This window comes from Anolis carolinensis, unplaced genomic scaffold (assembly GCF_035594765.1).
Source record: "Anolis carolinensis isolate JA03-04 unplaced genomic scaffold, rAnoCar3.1.pri scaffold_7, whole genome shotgun sequence".
Lineage (NCBI taxonomy): Eukaryota > Metazoa > Chordata > Lepidosauria > Squamata > Dactyloidae > Anolis > Anolis carolinensis.
Window position 1 is genome coordinate 7,896,932 of NW_026943818.1, and position 5,825 is coordinate 7,902,756.

Consider the following 5,825-nt stretch of genomic DNA (forward strand, 5'->3'; position numbering starts at 1 on the left):
CATCTTCACTCTGCGCCAAGTAATGCAAACTGCAGCTTAGATATAATGCACTTCGTTTGACATCACTAGGACTCAATGCTATGGAATAATAATAATAATAATAATAATAATAATAATAATAGGTAAAGGTTTTCCCCTGACATTAAGTCCAGTCGTGCCCGACTCTGGGGGTTTGTGCTCATCTCCATTTCTAAGCCGAAGAGCTGGCGTTGTCCTTAGACACCTCCAAGGTCATGTAGCCGGCATGACTGCATGGAGTGCCATTTCTTTCCCACCGGAGCAGTACCTATTGATCTACTCACATTTGCATGTCTTAGAACTGCTTGGTTGGCAGAAGCTGGGGCTAACAGCAGGAGCTCACCCTGTTCCCGGATTCGAACCTGTGACCTATCCGTCTGCAAGTTCAGCAGCTCAGCGCGTTAACATGCTGCGCCATCAGGAGCTCCATATTATTATTATCATAATATTATTATTATTTGATATACAGCAAGATTAGTAAACAGCAAACAAGACCACTATGCTGGCTGTTGTATTGCGTCCCAATACTCATAATAATAATAATAATAATAATAATAATAATAATAATAATAATAATAATACATCACACAGTCCTAGACACTTGGGAAGTGTTCGACTTGTGATTTTGTGATACGAAATCCAGCATGTCTATCTTGTTTGCTGTGTCATAATAAAATAATAATAACAATAACAACAAAAATAACAATATAGTAATAATAATAATAATAATAATAATAATAATAATAATAATAATAATAAAATAGGACTCTAATTTTCCAAGGTTTTCAGCTTCTGCTACCGAAGAGTGCCGGTGCCTCACCAAACTATAACTCCCATCATCCTGTAATATAATGTAGATAGATAATTTCCTATTACCGTTTGAATTTCAATTGAAATATTTCCATTTCCTTCTCCTGGAGGCAGATGTGTTCTTTCAGCACACATAGGAAAGCCCACTGGGGGCTAATAATAATAATAATAATAATAATAATAATAATAATAATAATAATAATAATAATAAACAAAACAACAACATAATAATAATAATAATAATAATAATAATAATAATAATAAGAAGAAGAAGACTATAATTTTCCAAGGTGTTCAGCCTTCGCTACCAAAGAGTGCTGGTACCTCACCAAACTATATCTCCCATCATCCTGTAATATAATGTAGATAGATAATTTCCTATTACAGTTTGAATTTCAATTGAAATATTTGCATTTCCCTCTCTTTCGGCACACATAGGAAAGCCCACAGGGGGCTCATAATAATAATAATAATAACAACAACAACAACAACAATAAAAATAAAAATAACAATATAATATAATAATAATAATAAAAATAACAACAATAAAAATAACAATATAATAATAATAACAATAAAAATAACAATCTATATATATAAACGAGTGATGGCATCAGGGCAGCGGACAAAACAACAAAACTACAGGCCCCCCAACCTCGAAATTTGACAACACAACCCATCATTCACGGCTCTAGGTTGATACAACAAAAAGAAAAGAAAAATAAAGTCCTAATTACAGGGAGAGGAATAATTGCTTTTATCCAATTGCTGCCAGTTAGAAGGCTAAGCTCCGTTCTCTTGGTCTCCTAGCAACCCACTCAGCCCAGGGGACAGGCAGAGTTAGGCCTATTCCACACTGCCTATAAAATACAGATTATCTGATTTTAACTGGATTTTATGGCAGTGTAGACTCAAGGCCCTTCCATGCAGCTATATTACCCATTTATAATCTTATATTATCTGCTTTGAACTGAATTATCTGGACTCCACACTGACATATAATCCACTTCAGTGTGCATTTTATACAGCTGTGTAGAAGGGGCCTCATATAATCCAGTTCTAAGCAGATAATATAAGATTATAAATATAATACGTAATAATTACTGTGATATAATAATACAGAACAATATCATCTCTAAAATCAGGACAGTAAATAAAGAACAACACTCTGAAAGCATAAGCCACAGCAACGCGTGGCCGGGCAAAGCTAGTATAATATAATAATAATAATAACAAAATAACAATAAAAATAACGATATAATAATAATAATAATAATAATAATAATAATAATATTATAATAGCTGCTGTAAGAAAATTGCACAGACAGACTACAAACAGAGGCACAACTATGTGGCCCAAATGATTCATTGGAACTTATGCCTCAAGTACCACCTCCCAGCAGCAAAGAACTGGTGGGATCACAAACCTGCAAAAGTCTTGGAAAATGAGCACGCAAAGATACTGTGGGACTTCCGAATCCAGACTGACAAAGTTCTGGAACACAACACACCAGACATCACAGTTGTGGAAAAGAACAAGGTTTGGATCATTGATGTTGCCATCCCAGGTGACAGTCGCATTGACGAAAAACAACAGGAAAAACTCAGCCGCTCTCAGGACTTCAAGATCGAACTTCAAAGACACTGGCAGAAACCAGTGCAGGTGGTCCCGGTGGTGATGGGCACACTGGGTGCTGTGCCAAAAGATCTCAGCCGGCATTTGGAAACAATAGACATTGACAAAATCACCATCTGCCAACTGCAAAAGGCCACCCTACTGGGATCTGCACACATCATCAGAAAATACATCACACAGTCCTAGACACTTGGGAAGTGTTCGACTTGTGGTTTTGCTAAACGAAATCCAGCATATCTATCTTGTTTGCTGTGCCATACAACGTCGTTGTGTTGATAATAATAATAATAATAATAATAATAATAATAATAATAATAATAGGACTCTAATTTTCCAAGGTCTTCAGCCTCCGCTACCGAAGAGTGCCGGTGCCTCACCAAACTATAACTCCCATCATCCTGTAATATATTATTTATAGATAGATGAATTCCTATTTCAGTTTGAATTTCAATGGAAATGATATTTCCATTTCCTTCTCCTGGAGGAGGATGTGACATAGAAAAGGCTGTTTTAATCACACTGCAAAAGACAGCTTGGACCTCGCTTCCGACTGGAAATCGAGAGGCCCGAGAACCCCTTTTTTTAATCCGCCAGCAATCCATTAAGCGCGAAAGCTTTGGCAACAAACATCTGGCCAGGGATTTGGCCAAAGCTCCACTTCCCACGGTTACAGAAGCAATACAGTTAAAGCCTTGCTAGCCCTGGCTGGTGCAGATCCATTGACCTTTTACTGTTTTGGACTACAACTCCCATCATCTTGGAGCACTGGACTGGGGGAATTTGCTTCTGAAGCCTGCCTTTAAATATTATTTATTTATCGTGTCAGAAGCAAATTGAGAATACAGTTATAATGGATAAAAAGACCACAAACAAAGTTTAAAAACTTGGCTTTATACTAAATTTCCTTTGACCAGAAGACAGCCTCTGGCGTCACTGTGAGAAGGCTCTCCATTGGACAATGTCTTTGTAGATGAAATAGAATAATTATTATCATTATTATTATTATTATTAAAAATTATTAAGATTGAAAAATCAGCTGATGACCCAAAATGCAGACTGTGCAAGGAAACCGACGAAACCATTGATCATATCCTCAGCTGCTGTAAGAAAATCGCACAGACAGACTACAAACAGAGGCACAACTCTGTGGCCCAAATGATTCATTGGAACTTATGCCTCAAGTACCACCTCCCAGCAGTAAAGAACTGGTGGGATCACAAACTTAAAAAAGTACTGGAAAATGAGCACGCAAAGATACTGTGGGACTTCCGAATCCAGACTGACAAAGTTCTGGAACACAACACACCAGACATCACAGTTGTGGAAAAGAAAAAGGTTTGGATCATTGATGTTGTCATCCCAGGTGACAGTCGCATTGACGAAAAATAACAGGAAAAACTCAGCCGCTATCAGGACCTCAAGATTGAACTGGAAAGACTCTGGCAGAAACCAGTACAGGTGGTCCCTGTGGTGATGGGCACACTGGGTGCTGTGCCAAAAGATCTCAGCCGGCATTTGGAAACAATAGACATTGACAAAATCACCATCTGCCAGCTGCAAAAGGCCACCCTACTGGGATCTGCACACATCATCAGAAAATACATCACACAGTCCTAGACACTTGGGAAGTGTTCGACTTGTGGTTTTGCGAAACGAAATCCAGCATATCTATCTTGTTTGCTGTGCCATACAACGTCGTTGTGTTGATAATAATAATAATAATAATATTTCAATAGCGATTAATCTATCTGTTTTAAAGCATGCTTTACCCCTCATCAAGCCACGGAGAGCAGTGGAGATATTATTATTATTATTATTACTATTATTATTATTATTATTATTATTATTATTACATTTTTGTATCGCCATTTGTTCAGATTTTTTTTTCTTTTTTATATAAATATAGACATTTTAGCTTTGTTTTTGGGTTTTTTTTCCTCTCTCTCCCTTTTTGGTCCTTTTTAAATCTCAGTTTTCCTACTTTCTATACAATCAAGTGTTCTCACTCTTTCGATGTTAATTTACTCTATCTTATAAGGTAAAACTTCAATAAAAATATATAATAATAATAATAATAATAATAATATTTCAATGGCAATGAATCTATCTGTTTTAAAGCATGCTTTACCCGCCTCGAGCCATGGAGAGCAGTAGATATATTACTATTATTATTGTTGTTGTTATTATTATTAATGTACTATAATACAATAACAATTATTTTAAAGCTGAAATCTATTATTATTATTATGGCGATATATCTGTCTGCTTTACACCATGCTATCTCGAGCCATAGGAAGAGGTCGATATTATGATTATGATTATTATTGTACTATAATACAATAACAATTATTTTAAAGTTGAATTATGATTATGATTATTATGGTGATATATCTATGTGCTTTAAACCATGCTGTCTCGAGCCATAGGGAGAGGTCGATATTATGATGATGATTATTCTTGTACTATAATACAATAACAATTATTTAATCTGAAATCTATTATTATTATTATTATTATTATTATTATTATTATTATTATTATGGTGATATATCTGTCTATCTGTTTTACACCATGCTATCTCGAGCCATAGGGAGAGGTCGATATTATTATTATACTATAATACAATAACAATTATTTTAAAGCTGAAATTATAACTATTATTATTATTATTATTATTATTATTATTATTATTATGGTGATATATCTGTCTATCTGTTTTAAACCATGCTATCTCGAGCCATAGGGAGAAGTCGATATTATGATTATGATTATTTATTTGAAAGTTGAATTATGATTATGATTATTATGGTGATATATCTATGTGCTTTAAACCATGCTGTCTCAAGCCATAGGGAGAAGTGGATATTATTATTATTATTAGTGTGCTATAATACAATAACAATTATTTTAAAGGTGAATTATGATTATGATTATTATGGCGATATATCTATGTGCTTTAAACCATGCTGTCTCGAGCCATAGGGAGAAGTCGATATTATGATTATGATTATTTATTTGAAAGTTGAATTATGATTATTATTATTATTGTGATATATCTATGTGCTTTAAACCATGCTGTCTCAAGCCATAGGGAGAAGTGGATATTATTATTATTATTATTAGTGTGCTATAATACAATAACAATTATTTTAAAGGTGAATTATGATTATGATTATTATGGTGATATATCTATGTGCTTTAAACCATGCTGTCTCAAGCCATAGGGAGAAGTGGATATTATTATTATTATTATTAGTGTGCTATAATACAATAACAATTATTTTAAAGGTGAATTATGATTATGATTATTATGGTGATATATCTATGTGCTTTAAACCATGCTGTCTCAAGCCATAGGGAG

General features: G+C 34.3%; 1 protein-coding gene across 1 annotated transcript in view; it reads right to left on the reverse strand.

The window, feature by feature from the left end:
* The window catches only part of phf19 (PHD finger protein 19), a 45,855-nt gene that overhangs the window by 6,238 nt on the left and 33,792 nt on the right, over nucleotides 1-5,825 (reverse strand). The window lies entirely within an intron of this gene.